Below are 19,622 nucleotides of genomic sequence, written 5' to 3' on the forward strand. Positions count from 1 at the left end.
CTGATTGATGATTGTGATGGTAAAGTTGTCTGAATGTTGTGATGGTAAAGTTGTCTGACTCAATGTTGTGATGGTAATGTTGTCTGACCTAATATTGTGATGGTAAAGTAGTCTGACTGAATGTTGTGATGGTGGTGTTGTATGACTGAATGTTGGGATGTTAAAGTTGTCTGATTGAATGTTGGGATGGTAAAGTTCTCTTTCTGAATGTTGGGATGGTAAAGTTGTCTTTCTGAATTTTGTGACGCTTAGGTTGTCTGACTGATTGTTGTGATAGTATATTGTCTGACTGAACGCTGTGATGGTAGTGTTGTCTGATTGAATATTGTGATGGTAAATTATTTGAATGTCATGATGGTAAAGTTGCCTGACTGAATGTTGTGATGGTAATGTTGTCTGACTGAATGTTGTGATGGTAGCGTTGTATGACTGAATGTTGTGATGGTAGGGTTGTATGACTGAATGTTGGGATGGTAAAGTTGTCTGACTGAATGTTGGGATGGTAAAGTTCTCTTTCTGAATGTTGGGATGGTAAAGTTGTCTGAATGAATATTGTGATGGTAAGTTGTTTGACTGAATGTTGTTATGGCAATGTTGTCTGACTGAATGTTTTGATGGTAAAGTTGTCTAGAAATTTTGTGATGATAAGGTTGTCTGACTGAAAATTGTGATGGTATTCTTGTCTGATTGAATATTATGATGGTAAAGTTGTCTGAATGTCGTGATGGTAAAGTTGTCTGACTGAATGTTGTGATGGTAATGTTGTCTGACCTAATATTGTGATGGTAAAGTTGTCTGACTGAATGTTGTAATGGTAAAGTTGTCTGACTGAATGTTGTGATGGTAATGTTGTCTGACTGAATGCTGTGATGGTAATGTTGTCTGACTGAATATTGTGATGGAAAGGTTATCTGACTGAATGTTGTGATGGTAAAGTTGTCTGAATGAATATTGTGATGGTAAAGTTGTTTGACTGAATATTGTGATGGTAAAGTTGTCTATCTGAATGTTGTAATGGTAAAGTTGTCTGACTGAATGTTGTGATGGTAAAGTTGTCTAAAAAATGTTGTGTTGATGAGGTTTTCTGACTGAATATTGTGATGGTATTCTTGTCTGATTGAAGATTGTGATGGTAAAGTTGTCTGAATGTTGTGATGGTAAAGTTGTCTGAAAGAATGTTGTGACGGCGAAGTTGACTGACCTAATATTGTGATGGTTAAGTTGTCTGACTGAATGTTCTCACGGTTATGTTGTCTGACTGAATGTTGTGATGGTGGTGTTGTATGACTGAATGTTGGGATGGTAAAGTTGTCTGATTGAATGTTGGGATGGTAAAGTTCTCTTTCTGAATGTTGGGATGGTAAAGTTGTCTTTCTGAATTTTGTGACGCTTAGGTTGTCTGACTGATTGTTGTGATAGTATATTGTCTGACTGAACGCTGTGATGGTAGTGTTGTCTGATTGAATATTGTGATGGTAAATTGTCTGAATGTCATGATGGTAAAGTTGCCTGACTGAATGTTGTGATGGTAATGTTGTCTGACTGAATGTTGTGATGGTAGTGTTGTATGATTGAATGTTGTGATGGTAGGGTTGTATGACTGAATGTTGGGATGGTAAAGTTGTCTGACTGAATGTTGGGATGGTAAAGTTCTCTTTCTGAATGTTGGGATGGTAAAGTTGTCTGAATGAATATTGTGATGGTAGGTTGTTTGACTGAATGTTGTTATGGCAATGTTGTCTGACTGAATGTTTTGATGGTAAAGTTGTCTAGAAATTTTGTGATGATGAGGTTGTCTGACTGAAAATTGTGATGGTATTCTTGTCTGATTGAATATTATGATGGTAAAGTTGTCTGAATGTCGTGATGGTAAAGTTGTCTGACTGAATGTTGTGATGGTAATGTTGTCTGACTGAATGTTGTGATGGTAGTGTTGTATGACTGAATGTTGTGATGGTAGGGTTGTATGACTGAATGTTGGGATGGTAAAGTTGTCTGACTGAATGTTGGGATGGTAAAGTTCTCTTTCTGAATGTTGGGATGGTAAAGTTGTTTAAATGAATATTGTGATGGTAAAGTTGTTTGACTGAATGTTGTTATGGCAATGTTGTCTGACTGAATGTTTTGATGGTAAAGTTGTCTGAATGTCGTGATGGTAAAGTTGTCTGACTGAATGTTGTGATGGTAATGTTGTCTTACCTAATATTGTGATGGTAAAGTTGTCTGACTGAATGTTGTAATGGTAAAGTTGTCTGACTGAATGTTGTGATGGTAATGTTGTCTTACTGAATATTGTGATGGAAAGGTTATCTGACTGAATGTTGTGATGGTAAAGTTGTCTGAATGAATATTGTGATGGTAAAGTTGTTTGACTGAATATTGTGATTGTAAAGTTGTCTATCTGAATGTTGTAATGGTAAAGTTGTCTGACTGAATGTTGTGATGGTAAAGTTGTCTAAAAAAAGTTGTGATGATGAGGTTGTGTGACTGAATATTGTGATGGTATTCTTGTCTGATTGAAGATTGTGATGGTAAAGTTGTCTGAATGTTGTGATGGTAAAGTTGTCTGACTCAATGTTGTGATGGTAAAGTTGTCTGACCTAATATTGTGATGGTAAAGTTGTCTGACTGAATGTTGTAATGGTAAAGTTGTCTGACTAAATGTTGTGATGGTAATGTTGTCTGACTGAATATTGTGATGGAAAGGTTATCTGACTGAATGTTGTGATGGTAAAGTTGTCTGAATGAATATTGTGATGGTAAAGTTGTTTGACTGAATATTGTGATGGTAAAGTTGTCTATCTGAATGTTGTAATGGTAATGTTGTCTGACTGAATGTTGTGATGGTAAAGTTGTCTAAAAAATGTTGTGTTGATGAGGTTTTCTGACTGAATATTGTGATGGTATTCTTGTCTGATTGAAGATTGTGATGGTAAAGTTGTCTGAATGTTGTGATGGTGAAGTTGTCTGACTCAATGTTGTGATGGTAATGTTGTCTGACTGAATGTTGTGATGGTAGTGTTGTATGACTGAATGTTGTGATGGTAGGGTTGTATGACTGAATGTTGGGATGGTAAAGTTGTCTGACTGAATGTTGGGATGGTAAAGTTCTCTTTCTGAATGTTGGGATGGTAAAGTTGTTTAAATGAATATTGTGATGGTAAAGTTGTTTGACTGAATGTTGTTATGGCAATGTTGTCTGACTGAATGTTTTGATGGTAAAGTTGTCTGAATGTCGTGATGGTAAAGTTGTCTGACTGAATGTTGTGATGGTAATGTTGTCTTACCTAATATTGTGATGGTAAAGTTGTCTGACTGAATGTTGTAATGGTAAAGTTGTCTGACTGAATGTTGTGATGGTAATGTTGTCTTACTGAATATTGTGATGGAAAGGTTATCTGACTGAATGTTGTGATGGTAAAGTTGTCTGAATGAATATTGTGATGGTAAAGTTGTTTGACTGAATATTGTGATTGTAAAGTTGTCTATCTGAATGTTGTAATGGTAAAGTTGTCTGACTGAATGTTGTGATGGTAAAGTTGTCTAAAAAAAGTTGTGATGATGAGGTTGTGTGACTGAATATTGTGATGGTATTCTTGTCTGATTGAAGATTGTGATGGTAAAGTTGTCTGAATGTTGTGATGGTAAAGTTGTCTGACTCAATGTTGTGATGGTAATGTTGTCTGACCTAATATTGTGATGGTAAAGTAGTCTGACTGAATGTTGTGATGGTGGTGTTGTATGACTGAATGTTGGGATGTTAAAGTTGTCTGATTGAATGTTGGGATGGTAAAGTTCTCTTTCTGAATGTTGGGATGGTAAAGTTGTCTTTCTGAATTTTGTGACGCTTAGGTTGTCTGACTGATTGTTGTGATAGTATATTGTCTGACTGAACGCTGTGATGGTAGTGTTGTCTGATTGAATATTGTGATGGTAAATTGTTTTAATGTCATGATGGTAAAGTTGCCTGACTGAGTGTTGTGATGGTAATGTTGTCTGACTGAATGTTGTGATGGTAGTGTTGTATGACTGAATGTTGTGATGGTAGGGTTGTATGACTGAATGTTGGGATGGTAAAGTTGTCTGACTGAATGTTGGGATGGTAAAGTTCTCTTTCTGAATGTTGGGATGGTAAAGTTGTCTGAATGAATATTGTGATGGTAAGTTGTTTGACTGAATGTTGTTTTGGCAATGTTGTCTGACTGAATGTTTTGATGGTAAAGTTGTCTAGAAATTTTGTGATGATAAGGTTGTCTGACTGAAAATTGTGATGGTATTCTTGTCTGATTGAATATTATGATGGTAAAGTTGTCTGAATGTCGTGATGGTAAAGTTGTCTGACTGAATGTTGTGATGGTAATGTTGTCTGACCTAATATTGTGATGGTAAAGTTGTCTGACTGAATGTTGTAATGGTAAAGTTGTCTGACTGAATGTTGTGATGGTAATGTTGTCTGACTGAATGCTGTGATGGTAATGTTGTCTGACTGAATATTGTGATGGAAAGGTTATCTGACTGAATGTTGTGATGGTAAAGTTGTCTGAATGAATATTGTGATGGTAAAGTTGTTTGACTGAATATTGTGATGGTAAAGTTGTCTATCTGAATGTTGTAATGGTAAAGTTGTCTGACTGAATGTTGTGATGGTAAAGTTGTCTAAAAAATTTTGTGTTGATGAGGTTTTCTGACTGAATATTGTGATGGTATTCTTGTCTGATTGAAGATTGTGATGGTAAAGTTGTCTGAATGTTGTGATGGTAAAGTTGTCTGAAAGAATGTTGTGACGGCGAAGTTGACTGACCTAATATTGTGATGGTTAAGTTGTCTGACTGAATGTTCTCACGGTTATGTTGTCTGACTGAATGTTGTGATGGTAGAGTTGTCTGACTGAATGTTGTGATGGTAAAGTAGTCCGACTGAATGTTGGGATGGTAAAGTTGTTTTACTGATTGTTGGGATGGTAAAGTTGTCTGACTGAATGTTGTGATGGTAATGTTGTCTGACTGAATATTGTGATGGAAAGGTTATCTGACTGAATGTTGGGATGGTAAAGTTGTCTGAATGAATATTGTATTGGTAAAGTTGTTTGACTGAATATTGTGATGGTAAAGTTGTCTGACTGAATGTTGTGATGGTAAAGTTGTCTAAAAAATGTTGTGATGATGAGGTTGTCTGACTGAATATTGTGATGGTATTCTTGTCTGACTGAATATTGTGATTGTAAAGTTGTCTGACTGAATGTTGTTATGGCAATGTTGTCTGACTGAATGTTTTGATGGTAAAGTTGTCTGAATGTCGTGATGGTAAAGTTGTCTGACTGAATATTGTGATGGTAATGTTGTCTGAACTAATATTGTGATGTAATTTTGTCTGACTGAATGTTGGGATGGTAAAGTTGTCTGAATGAATATTGTGATGGTAAAGTTGTTTGACTGAATATTGTGATGGTAAAGTTGTCTATCTGAATGTTGTAATGGTAAAGTTGTCTGACTGAATGTTGTGATGGTAAAGTTGTCTAAAAAAAGTTGTGATGATGAGGTTGTGTGACTGAATATTGTGATGGTATTTTTGTCTGATTGAAGATTGTGATGGTAAAGTTGTCTGAATGTTGTGATGGTAAAGTTGTCTGACTCAATGTTGTGATGGTAATGTTGTCTGACCTAATATTGTGATGGTAAAGTAGTCTGACTGAATGTTGTGATGGTGGTGTTGTATGACTGAATGTTGGGATGGTAAAGTTGTCTGATTGAATGTTGGGATGGTAAAGTTCTCTTTCTGAATGTTGGGATGGTAAAGTTGTCTTTCTGAATTTTGTGACGCTTAGGTTGTCTTACTGATTGTTGTGATAGTATATTGTCTGACTGAACGCTGTGATGGTAGTGTTGTCTGATTGAATATTGTGATCGTAAATTGTCTGAATGTCATCATGGTAAAGTTGCCTGACTGAATGTTGTGATGGTAATGTTGTCTGACTGAATGTTGTGATGGTAGTGTTGTATGACTGAATGTTGTGATGGTAGGGTTGTATGACTGAATGTTGGGATGGTAAAGTTGTCTGACTGAATATTGTGATGGTAAGTTGTTTGACTGAATGTTGTTATGGCAATGTTGTCTGACTGAATGTTTTGATGGTAAAGTTGTCTAGAAATTTTGTGATGATAAGGTTGTCTGACTGAAAATTGTGATGGTATTCTTGTCTGATTGAATATTATGATGGTAAAGTTGTCTGAATGTCGTGATGGTAAAGTTGTCTGACTGAATGTTGTGATGGTAATGTTGTCTGACCTAATATTGTGATAGGAAAGTTGTCTGACTGAATGTTGTAATGGTAAAGTTGTCTGACTGAATGTTGTGATGGTAATGTTGTCTGACTGAATGCTGTGATGGTAATGTTGTCTGACTGAATATTGTGATGGAAAGGTTATCTGACTGAATGTTGTGATGGTAAAGTTGTCTGAATGAATATTGTGATGGTAAAGTTGTTTGACTGAATATTGTGATGGTAAAGTTGTCTATCTGAATGTTGTAATGGTAAAGTTGTCTGACTGAATGTTGTGATGGTAAAGTTGTCTAAAAAAAGTTGTGATGATGAGGTTGTGTGACTGAATATTGTGATGGTATTCTTGTCTGATTGAAGATTGTGATGGTAAAGTTGTCTGAATGTTGTGATGGTAAAGTTGTCTGACTCAATGTTGTGATGGTAAAGTTGTCTGACCTAATATTGTGATGGTAAAGTTGTCTGACTGAATGTTGTAATGGTAAAGTTGTCTGACTAAATGTTGTGATGGTAATGTTGTCTGACTGTATATTGTGATGGAAAGGTTATCTGACTGAATGTTGTGATGGTAAAGTTGTCTGAATGAATATTGTGATGGTAAAGTTGTTTGACTGAATATTGTGATGGTAAAGTTGTCTATCTGAATGTTGTAATGGTAATGTTGTCTGACTGAATGTTGTGATGGTAAAGTTGTCTAAAAAATGTTGTGTTGATGAGGTTTTCTGACTGAATATTGTGATGGTATTCTTGTCTGATTGAAGGTTGTGATGGTAAAGTTGTCTGAATGTTGTGATGGTGAAGTTGTCTGACTCAATGTTGTGATGGTAATGTTGTCTGACCTAATATTGTGATGGTAAAGTTGTCTGACTGAATGTTCTGATGGTGGTGTTGTATGACTGAATGTTGGGATGGTAAAGTTGTCTGACTGAATGTTGGGATGGTAAAGTTCTCTTTCTGAATGTTGGGATGGTAAAGTTGTCTTTCTGAATGTTGGGATGGTAAAGTTGTCTGACCGAATATTGTGATGGTATTCTTTTCTGATTGAATATTATGATGGTAAAGTTGTCTGAATGTTGTGATGGTAAAGTTGTCTGACTCAATGTTGTGATGGTAATGTTGTCTGACCTAATATTGTGATGGTAAAGTAGTCTGACTGAATGTTGTGATGGTGGTGTTGTATGACTGAATGTTGGGATGGTAAAGTTGTCTGATTGAATGTTGGGATAGTAAAGTTCTCTTTCTGAATGTTGGGATGGTAAAGTTGTCTTTCTGAATTTTGTGACGCTTAGGTTGTCTGACTGATTGTTGTGATAGTATATTGTCTGACTGAACGCTGTGATGGTAGTGTTGTCTGATTGAATATTGTGATGGTAAATTGTCTGAATGTCATGATGGTAAAGTTGCCTGACTGAATGTTGTGATGGTAATGTTGTCTGACTGAATGTTGTGATGGTAGTGTTGTATGACTGAATGTTGTGATGGTAGGGTTGTATGACTGAATGTTGGGATGGTAAAGTTGTCTGACTGAATGTTGGGATGGTAAAGTTCTCTTTCTGAATGTTGGGATGGTAAAGTTGTCTGAATGAATATTGTGATGGTAAGTTGTTTGACTGAATGTTGTTATGGCAATGTTGTCTGACTGAATGTTTTGATGGTAAAGTTGTCTAGAAATTTTGTGATGATGAGGTTGTCTGACTGAAAATTGTGATGGTATTCTTGTCTGATTGAATATTATGATGGTAAAGTTGTCTGAATGTCGTGATGGTAAAGTTGTATGACTGAATGTTGTGATGGTAATGTTGTCTGACTGAATGTTGTGATGGTAGTGTTGTATGACTGAATGTTGTGATGGTAGGGTTGTATGACTGAATGTTGGGATGGTAAAGTTGTCTGACTGAATGTTGGAATGGTAAAGTTCTCTTTCTGAATGTTGGGATGGTAAAGTTGTTTAAATGAATATTGTGATGGTAAAGTTGTTTGACTGAATGTTGTTATGGCAATGTTGTCTGACTGAATGTTTTGATGGTAAAGTTGTCTGAATGTCGTGATGGTAAAGTTGTCTGACTGAATGTTGTGATGGTAATGTTGTCTGAACTAATATTGTGATGGTAAAGTTGTCTGACTGAATGTTGTAATGGTAAAGTTGTCTGACTGAATGTTGTGATGGTAATGTTGTCTGACTGAATATTGTGATGGAAAGGTTATCTGACTGAATGTTGTGATGGTAAAGTTGTCTATCTGAATGTTGTAATGGTAAAGTTGTCTGACTGAATGTTGTGATGGTAAAGTTGTCTAAAAAAAGTTGTGATGATGAGGTTGTGTGACTGAATATTGTGATGGTATTCTTGTCTGATTGAAGATTGTGATGGTAAAGTTGTCTGAATGTTGTGATGGTAAAGTTGTCTGACTCAATGTTGTGATGGTAATGTTGTCTGACCTAATATTGTGATGGTAAAGTAGTCTGACTGAATGTTGTGATGGTGGTGTTGTATGACTGAATGTTGGGATGGTAAAGTTGTCTGATTGAATGTTGGGATGGTAAAGTTCTCTTTCTGAATGTTGGGATGGTAAAGTTGTCTTTCTGAATTTTGTGACGCTTAGGTTGTCTGACTGATTGTTGTGATAGTATATTGTCTGACTGAACGCTGTGATGGTAGTGTTGTCTGATTGAATATTGTGATGGTAAATTGTTTGAATGTCATGATGGTAAAGTTGCCTGACTGAATGTTGTGATGGTAATGTTGTCTGACTGAATGTTGTGATGGTAGTGTTGTATGACTGAATGTTGTGATGGTAGGGTTGTATGACTGAATGTTGGGATGGTAAAGTTGTCTGACTGAATGTTGGGATGGTAAAGTTGTCTGAATGAATATTGTGATGGTAAGTTGTTTGACTGAATGTTGTTATGGCAATGTTGTCTGACTGAATGTTTTGATGGTAAAGTTGTCTAGAAATTTTGTGATGATAAGGTTGTCTGACTGAAAATTGTGATGGTATTCTTGTCTGATTGAATATTATGATGGTAAAGTTGTCTGAATGTCGTGATGGTAAAGTTGTCTGACTGAATGTTGTGATGGTAATGTTGTCTGACCTAATATTGTGATGGTAAAGTTGTCTGACTGAATGTTGTAATGGTAAAGTTGTCTGACTGAATGTTGTGATGGTAATGTTGTCTGACTGAATGCTGTGATGGTAATGTTGTCTGACTGAATATTGTGATGGAAAGGTTATCTGACTGAATGTTGTGATGGTAAAGTTGTCTGAATGAATATTGTGATGGTAAAGTTGTTTGACTGAATATTGTGATGGTAAAGTTGTCTATCTGAATGTTGTAATGGTAAAGTTGTCTGACTGAATGTTGTGATGGTAAAGTTGTCTAAAAAATGTTGTGTTGATGAGGTTTTCTGACTGAATATTGTGATGGTATTCTTGTCTGATTGAAGATTGTGATGGTAAAGTTGTCTGAATGTTGTGATGGTAAAGTTGTCTGAAAGAATGTTGTGACGGCGAAGTTGACTGACCTAATATTGTGATGGTTAAGTTGTCTGACTTAATGTTCTCACGGTTATGTTGTCTGACTGAATGTTGTGATGGTAGAGTTGTCTGACTGAATGTTGTGATGGTAAAGTAGTCCGACTGAATGTTGGGATGGTAAAGTTGTTTTACTGATTGTTGGGATGGTAAAGTTGTCTGACTGAATGTTGTGATGGTAATGTTGTCTGACTGAATATTGTGATGGAAAGGTTATCTGACTGAATGTTGGGATGGTAAAGTTGTCTGAATGAATATTGTATTGGCAAAGTTGTTTGACTGAATATTGTGATGGTAAAGTGTTCTGACTGAATGTTGTGATGGTAAAGTTGTCTAAAAAATGTTGTGATGATGAGGTTGTCTGACTGAATATTGTGATGGTATTCTTGTCTGACTGAATATTGTGATTGTAAAGTTGTCTGACTGAATGTTGTTATCGCAATGTTGTCTGACTGAATGTTTTGATGGTAAAGTTGTCTGAATGTCGTGATGGTAAAGTTGTCTGACTGAATATTGTGATGGTAATGTTGTCTGAACTAATATTGTGATGTAATTTTGTCTGACTGAATGTTGGGATGGTAAAGTTGTCTGAATGAATATTGTGATGGTAAAGTTGTTTGACTGAATATTGTGATGGTAAAGTTGTCTATCTGAATGTTGTAATGATAATGTTGTCTGACTGAATGTTGTGATGGTAAAGTTGTCTAAAAAAAGTTGTGATGATGAGGTTGTGTGACTGAATATTGTGATGGTATTCTTGTCTGATTGAAGATTGTGATGGTAAAGTTGTCTGAATGTTGTGATGGTAAAGTTGTCTGACTCAATGTTGTGATGGTAATGTTGTCTGACCTAATATTGTGATGGTAAAGTAGTCTGACTGAATGTTGTGATGGTGGTGTTGTATGACTGAATGTTGGGATGGTAAAGTTGTCTGATTGAATGTTGGGATGGTAAAGTTCTCTTTCTGAATGTTGGGATGGTAAAGTTGTCTTTCTGAATTTTGTGACGCTTAGGTTGTCTTACTGATTGTTGTGATAGTATCTTGTCTGACTGAACGCTGTGATGGTAGTGTTGTCTGATTGAATATTGTGATGGTAAATTGTCTGAATGTCATCATGGTAAAGTTGCCTGACTGAATGTTGTGATGGTAATGTTGTCTGACTGAATGTTGTGATGGTAGTGTTGTATGACTGAATGTTGTGATGGTAGGGTTGTATGACTGAATGTTGGGATGGTAAAGTTGTCTGACTGAATGTTGGGATGGTAAAGTTCTCTTTCTGAATGTTGGGATGGTAAAGTTGTCTGAATGAATATTGTGATGGTAAGTTGTTTGACTGAATGTTGTTATGGCAATGTTGTCTGACTGAATGTTTTGATGGTAAAGTTGTCTAGAAATTTTGTGATGATAAGGTTGTCTGACTGAAAATTGTGATGGTATTCTTGTCTGATTGAATATTATGATGGTAAAGTTGTCTGAATGTCGTGATGGTAAAGTTGTCTGACTGAATGTTGTGATGGTAATGTTGTCTGACCTAATATTGTGATAGTAAAGTTGTCTGACTGAATGTTGTAATGGTAAAGTTGTCTGACTGAATGTTGTGATGGTAATGTTGTCTGACTGAATGCTGTGATGGTAATTGTTGTCTGACTGAATATTGTGATGGAAAGGTTATCTGACTGAATGTTGTGATGGTAAAGTTGTCTGAATGAATATTGTGATGGTAAAGTTGTTTGACTGAATATTGTGATGGTAAAGTTGTCTATCTGAATGTTGTAATGGTAAAGTTGTCTGACTGAATGTTGTGATGGTAAAGTTGTCTAAAAAAAGTTGTGATGATGAGGTTGTGTGACTGAATATTGTGATGGTATTCTTGTCTGATTGAATATTGTGATGGTAAAGTTGTCTGAATGTTGTGATGGTAAAGTTGTCTGACTCAATGTTGTGATGGTAATGTTGTCTGACCTAATATTGTGATGGTAAAGTTGTCTGACTGAATGTTGTAATGGTAAAGTTGTCTGACTAAATGTTGTGATGGTAATGTTGTCTGATTGAATATTGTGATGGAAAGGTTATCTGGCTGAATGTTGTGATGGTAAAGTTGTCTGAATGAATATTGTGATGGTAAAGTTGTTTGACTGAATATTGTGATGGTAAAGTTGTCTATCTGAATGTTGTAATGGTAAAGTTGTCTGACTGAATGTTGTGATGGTAAAGTTGTCTAAAAAATGTTGTGTTGATGAGGTTTTCTGACTGAATATTGTGATGGTATTCTTGTCTGATTGAAGATTGTGATGGTAAAGTTGTCTGAATGTTGTGATGGTGAAGTTGTCTGACTCAATGTTGTGATGGTAATGTTGTCTGACCTAATATTGTGATGGTAAAGTTGTCTGACTGAATGTTGTGATGGTGGTGTTGTATGACTGAATTTTGGGATGGTAAAGTTGTCTGACTGAATGTTGGGATGGTAAAGTTCTCTTTCTGAATGTTGGGATGGTAAAGTTGTCTTTCTGAATGTTGGGATGGTAAAGTTGTCTGACCGAATATTGTGATGGTATTCTTTTCTGATTGAATATTATGATGGTAAAGTTGTCTGAATGTTGTGATGGTAAAGTTGTCTGAAAGAATGTTGTGACGGCGAAGTTGACTGACCTAATATTGTGATGGTTAAGTTGTCTGACTGAATGTTCTCACGGTTATGTTGTCTGACTGAATGTTGTGATGGTAGAGTTGTCTGACTGAATGTTGTGATGGTAAAGTAGTCCGACTGAATGTTGGGATGGTAAAGTTGTTTTACTGAATGTTGGGATGGTAAAGTTGTCTGACTGAATGTTGTGATGGTAATGTTGTCTGACTGAATATTGTGATGGAAAGGTTATCTGACTGAACGTTGGGATGGTAAAGTTGTCTGAATGAATATTGTATTGGTAAAGTTGTTTGACTGAATATTGTGATGGTAAAGTTGTCTGACTGAATGTTGTGATGGTAAAGTTGTCTAAAAAATGTTGTGATGATGAGGTTGTCTGACTGAATATTGTGATGGTATTCTTGTCTGACTGAATATTGTGATTGTAAAGTTATCTGACTGAATGTTGTTATGGCAATGTTGTCTGACTGAATGTTTTGATGGTAAAGTTGTCTGAATGTCGTGATGGTAAAGTTGTCTGACTGAATATTGTGATGGTAATGTTGTCTGAACTAATATTGTGATGTAATTTTGTCTGACTGAATGTTGGGATGGTAAAGTTGTCTGAATGAATATTGTGATGGTAAAGTTGTTTGACTGAATATTGTGATGGTAAAGTTGTCTATCTGAATGTTGTAATGGTAAAGTTGTCTGACTGAATGTTGTGATGGTAAAGTTGTCTAAAAAAAGTTGTGATGATGAGGTTGTGTGACTGAATATTGTGATGGTATTCTTGTCTGATTGAAGATTGTGATGGTAAAGTTGTCTGAATGTTGTGATGGTAAAGTTGTCTGACTCAATGTTGTGATGGTAATGTTGTCTGACCTAATATTGTGATGGTAAAGTAGTCTGACTGAATGTTGTGATGGTGGTGTTGTATGACTGAATGTTGGGATGGTAAAGTTGTCTGATTGAATGTTGGGATGGTAAAGTTCTCTTTCTGAATGTTGGGATGGTAAAGTTGTCTTTCTGAATTTTGTGACGCTTAGGTTGTCTTACTGATTGTTGTGATAGTATATTGTCTGACTGAACGCTGTGATGGTAGTGTTGTCTGATTGAATATTGTGATGGTAAATTGTCTGAATGTCATCATGGTAAAGTTGCCTGACTGAATGTTGTGATGGTAATGTTGTCTGACTGAATGTTGTGATGGTAGTGTTGTATGACTGAATGTTGTGATGGTAGGGTTGTATGACTGAATGTTGGGATGGTAAAGTTGTCTGACTGAATGTTGGGATGGTAAAGTTCTCTTTCTGAATGTTGGGATGGTAAAGTTGTCTGAATGAATATTGTGATGGTAAGTTGTTTGACTGAATGTTGTTATGGCAATGTTGTCTGACTGAATGTTTTGATGGTAAAGTTGTCTAGAAATTTTGTGATGATAAGGTTGTCTGACTGAAAATTGTGATGGTATTCTTGTCTGATTGAATATTATGATGGTAAAGTTTTCTGAATGTTGTGTTGGTAAAGTTGTCTGACTGAATGTTGTGATGGTAATGTTGTCTGACCTAATATTGTGATAGGAAAGTTGTCTGACTGAATGTTGTAATGGTAAAGTTGTCTGACTGAATGTTGTGATGGTAATGTTGTCTGACTGAATGCTGTGATGGTAATGTTGTCTGACTGAATATTGTGATGGAAAGGTTATCTGACTGAATGTTGTGATGGTAAAGTTGTCTGAATGAATATTGTGATGGTAAAGTTGTTTGACTGAATATTGTGATGGTAAAGTTGTCTATCTGAATGTTGTAATGGTAAAGTTGTCTGACTGAATGTTGTGATGGTAAAGTTGTCTAAAAAAAGTTGTGATGATGAGGTTGTGTGACTGAATATTGTGATGGTATTCTTGTCTGATTGAAGATTGTGATGGTAAAGTTGTCTGAATGTTGTGATGGTAAAGTTGTCTGACTCAATGTTGTGATGGTAATGTTGTCTGACCTAATATTGTGATGGTAAAGTTGTCTGACTGAATGTTGTAATGGTAAAGTTGTCTGACTAAATGTTGTGATGGTAATGTTGTCTGACTGAATATTGTGATGGAAAGGTTATCTGACTGAATGTTGTGATGGTAAAGTTGTCTGAATGAATATTGTGATGGTAAAGTTGTTTGACTGAATATTGTGATGGTAAAGTTGTCTATCTGAATGTTGTAATGGTAATGTTGTCTGACTGAATGTTGTGATGGTAAAGTTGTCTAAAAAATGTTGTGTTGATGAGGTTTTCTGACTGAATATTGTGATGGTATTCTTGTCTGATTGAAGATTGTGATGGTAAAGTTGTCTGAATGTTGTGATGGTGAAGTTGTCTGACTCAATGTTGTGATGGTAATGTTGTCTGACCTAATATTGTGATGGTAAAGTTGTCTGACTGAATGTTGTGATGGTGGTGTTGTATGACTGAATGTTGGGATGGTAAAGTTGTCTGACTGAATGTTGGGATGGTAAAGTTCTCTTTCTGAATGTTGGGATGGTAAAGTTGTCTTTCTGAATGTTGGGATGGTAAAGTTGTCTGACCGAATATTGTGATGGTATTCTTTTCTGATTGAATATTATGATGGTAAAGTTGTCTGAATGTTGTGATGGTAAAGTTGTCTGAAAGAATGTTGTGACGGCGAAGTTGACTGACCTAATATTGTGATGGTTAAGTTGTCTGACTGAATGTTCTCACGGTTATGTTGTCTGACTGAATGTTGTGATGGTAGAGTTGTCTGACTGAATGTTGTGATGGTAAAGTAGTCCGACTGAATGTTGGGATGGTAAAGTTGTTTTACTGAATGTTGGGATGGTAAAGTTGTCTGACTGAATGTTGTGATGGTAATGTTGTCTGACTGAATATTGTGATGGAAAGGTTATCTGACTGAATGTTGGGATGGTAAAGTTGTCTGAATGAATATTGTATTGGTAAAGTTGTTTGACTGAATATTGTGATGGTAAAGTTGTCTGACTGAATGTTGTGATGGTAAAGTTGTCTAAAAAATGTTGTGATGATGAGGTTGTCTGACTGAATATTGTGATGGTATTCTTGTCTGACTGAATATTGTGATTGTAAAGTTGTCTGACTGAATGTTGTTATGGCAATGTTGTCTGACTGAATTTTTTGATGGTAAAGTTGTCTGAATGTCGTGATGGTAAAGTTGTCTGACTGAATATTGTGATGGTAATGTTGTCTGAACTAATATTGTGATGTAATTTTGTCTGACTGAATGTTGGGATGGTAATGTTGTCTGACTGAATGTTGGGATGGTAAAGTTGTCTTTCTGAATGTTGGGATGGTAAAGTTGTCTGACTGAATATTGTGATGGTATCTTGTCTGATTGAATATTATGATGGTAAAGTTGTCTGAATGTTGTGATGGTAAAGTTGTCTGAAAAAATGTTGTGACGGCGAAGTTGACTGATCTAATGTTGTAATGGTAAAGTTGTCTGACTGAATTTTGTGATGGTAATGTTGTCTGACTGAATATTGTGATGGAAAGGTTATCTGACTGAATGTCGTGATGGTAAAGTTGTCAAATATTTTTTGTGATGATGAGGTTGTCTGACTGAATATTGTGATGGTATTCTTGTCTGATTGAACATTGTGATGGTAATGTTGTCTGAATGTTGTGATGGTAAAGTTGTCTGACTAAATGTTGTGATGGTATTGTTGTCTGACCTAATATTGTGATGGTAAAGTTGTCTGACTGAATGTTGTGATGGTGGTGTTGTATGACTGAATGTTGGGATGGTAAAGTTGTCTGACTGAATGTTGTGATGGTAATGTTGTCTGACTGAATATTGTGATGGAAAGGTTATCTGACTGAATGTTGGGATGGTAAAGTTGTCTGAATGAATATTGTATTGGTAAAGTTGTTTGACTGAATATTGTGATGGTAAAGTTGTCTGACTGAATGTTGTGATGGTAAAGTTGTCTAAAAAATGTTGTGATAATGAGGTTGTCTGACTGAATATTGTGATGGTATTCTTGTCTGACTGAATATTGTGATTGTAAAGTTGTCTGACTGAATGTTGTTATGGCAATGTTGTCTGACTGAATGTTTTGATGGTAAAGTTGTCTGAATGTCGTGATGGTAAAGTTGTCTGACTGAATATTGTGATGGTAATGTTGTCTGAACTAATATTGTGATGTAATTTTGTCTGACTGAATGTTGGGATGGTAATGTTGTCTGACTGAATGTTGGGATGGTAAAGTTGTCTTTCTGAATGTTGGGATGGTAAAGTTGTCTGACTGAATATTGTGATGGTATCTTGTCTGATTGAATATTATGATGGTAAAGTTGTCTGAATGTTGTGATGGTAAAGTTGTCTGAAAAAATGTTGTGACGGCGAAGTTGACTGATCTAATGTTGTAATGGTAAAGTTGTCTGACTGAATTTTGTGATGGTAATGTTGTCTGACTGAATATTGTGATGGAAAGGTTATCTGACTGAATGTCGTGATGGTAAAGTTGTCTAAAATTTTTTGTGATGATGAGGTTGTCTGACTGAATATTGTGATGGTATTCTTGTCTGATTGAACATTGTGATGGTAATGTTGTCTGAATGTTGTGATGGTAAAGTTGTCTGACTAAATGTTGTGATGGTATTGTTGTCTGACCTAATATTGTGATGGTAAAGTTGTCTGACTGAATGTTGTGACGTTATGTTGTCTGACTGAATGTTTTGATGGTAAAGTTGTCTGAATGAATATTGTGATGGTAAAGTTGTTTGACTGAATATTGTGATGGTAAAGTTGTCTATCTGAATGTTGTAATGGTAAAGTTGTCTGACTGAATGTTGTGATGGTAAAGTTGTCTAAAAAAAGTTGTGATGATGAGGTTGTGTGACTGAATATTGTGATGGTATTCTTGTCTGATTGAACATTGTGATGGTAATGTTGTCTGAATGTTGTGATGGTAAAGTTGTCTGACTAAATGTTGTGATGGTATTGTTGTCTGACCTAATATTGTGATGGTAAAGTTGTCTGACTGAATGTTGTGATGGTGGTGTTGTATGACTGAATGTTGGGATGGTAAAGTTGTCTGACTGAATGTTGTGATGGTAATGTTGTCTGACTGAATATTGTGATGGAAAGGTTATCTGACTGAATGTTGGGATGGTAAAGTTGTCTGAATGAATATTGTATTGGTAAAGTTGTTTGACTGAATATTGTGATGGTAAAGTTGTCTGACTGAATGTTGTGATGGTAAAGTTGTCTAAAAAATGTTGTGATAATGAGGTTGTCTGACTGAATATTGTGATGGTATTCTTGTCTGACTGAATATTGTGATTGTAAAGTTGTCTGACTGAATGTTGTTATGGCAATGTTGTCTGACTGAATGTTTTGATGGTAAAGTTGTCTGAATGTCGTGATGGTAAAGTTGTCTGACTGAATATTGTGATGGTAATGTTGTCTGAACTAATATTGTGATGTAATTTTGTCTGACTGAATGTTGGGATGGTAATTTTGTCTGACTGAATGTTGGGATGGTAAAGTTGTCTTTCTGAATGTTGGGATGGTAAAGTTGTCTGACTGAATATTGTGATGGTATCTTGTCTGATTGAATATTATGATGGTAAAGTTGTCTGAATGTTGTGATGGTAAAGTTGTCTGAAAAAATGTTGTGACGGCGAAGTTGACTGATCTAATGTTGTAATGGTAAAGTTGTCTGACTGAATTTTGTGATGGTAATGTTGTCTGACTGAATATTGTGATGGAAAGGTTATCTGACTGAATGTCGTGATGGTAAAGTTGTCTAAAAATTTTTGTGATGATGAGGTTGTCTGACTGAATATTGTGATGGTATTCTTGTCTGATTGAACATTGTGATGGTAATGTTGTCTGAATGTTGTGATGGTAAAGTTGTCTGACTAAATGTTGTGATGGTATTGTTGTCTGACCTAATATTGTGATGGTAAAGTTGTCTGACTGAATGTTGTGACGTTATGTTGTCTGACTGAATGTTTTGATGGTAAAGTTGTCTGAATGAATATTGTGATGGTAAAGTTGTTTGACTGAATATTGTGATGGTAAAGTTGTCTATCTGAATGTTGTAATGGTAAAGTTGTCTGACTGAATGTTGTGATGGTAAAGTTGTCTAAAAAAAGTTGTGATGATGAGGTTGTGTGACTGAATATTGTGATGGTATTCTTGTCTGATTGAAGATTGTGATGGTAAAGTTGTCTGAATGTTGTGATGGTAAAGTTGTCTGACTCAATGTTGTGATGGTAATGTTGTCTGACCTAATATTGTGATGGTAAAGTTGTCTGACTGAATGTTGTAATGGTAAAGTTGTCTGATTAAATGTTGTGATGGTAATGTTGTCTGACTGAATATTGTGATGGAAAGGTTATCTGACTGAATGTTGTGATGGTAAAGTTGTCTGAATGAATATTGTGATGGTAAAGTTGTTTGACTGAATATTGTGATGGTAAAGTTGTCTATCTGAATGTTGTAATGGTAATATTGTCTGACTGAATGTTGTGATGGTAAAGTTGTCTAAAAAATGTTGTGTTGATGAGGTTTTCTGACTGAATATTGTGATGGTATTCTTGTCTGATTGAAGATTGTGATGGTAAAGTTGTCTGAATGTTGTGATGGTGAAGTTGTCTGACTCAATGTTGTGATGGTAATGTTGTCTGACCTAATATTGTGATGGTAAAGTTGTCTGACTGAATGTTGTGATGGTGGTGTTGTATGACTGAATGTTGGGATGTTAAAGTTGTCTGACTGAATGTTGGGATGGTAAAGTTCTCTTTCTGAATGTTGGGATGGTAAAGTTGTCTTTCTGAATGTTGGGATGGTAAAGTTGTCTGACCGAATATTGTGATGGTATTCTTTTCTGATTGAATATTATGATGGTAAAGTTGTCTGAATGTTGTGATGGTAAAGTTGTCTGAAAGAATGTTGTGACGGCGAAGTTGACTGACCTAATATTGTGATGGTTAAGTTGTCTGACTGAATGTTCTCACGGTTATGTTGTCTGACTGAATGTTGTGATGGTAGAGTTGTCTGACTGAATGTTGTGATGGTAAAGTAGTCCGACTGAATGTTGGGATGGTAAAGTTGTTTTACTGAATGTTGGGATGGTAAAGTTGTCTGACTGAATGTTGTGATGGTAATGTTGTCTGACTGAATATTGTGATGGAAAGGT

The sequence above is a fragment of the Coregonus lavaretus genome (genome assembly GCF_964263955.1).
Source record: "Coregonus lavaretus genome assembly, chromosome: 22".
Taxonomy (NCBI): Eukaryota; Metazoa; Chordata; class Actinopteri; order Salmoniformes; family Salmonidae; genus Coregonus; species Coregonus lavaretus.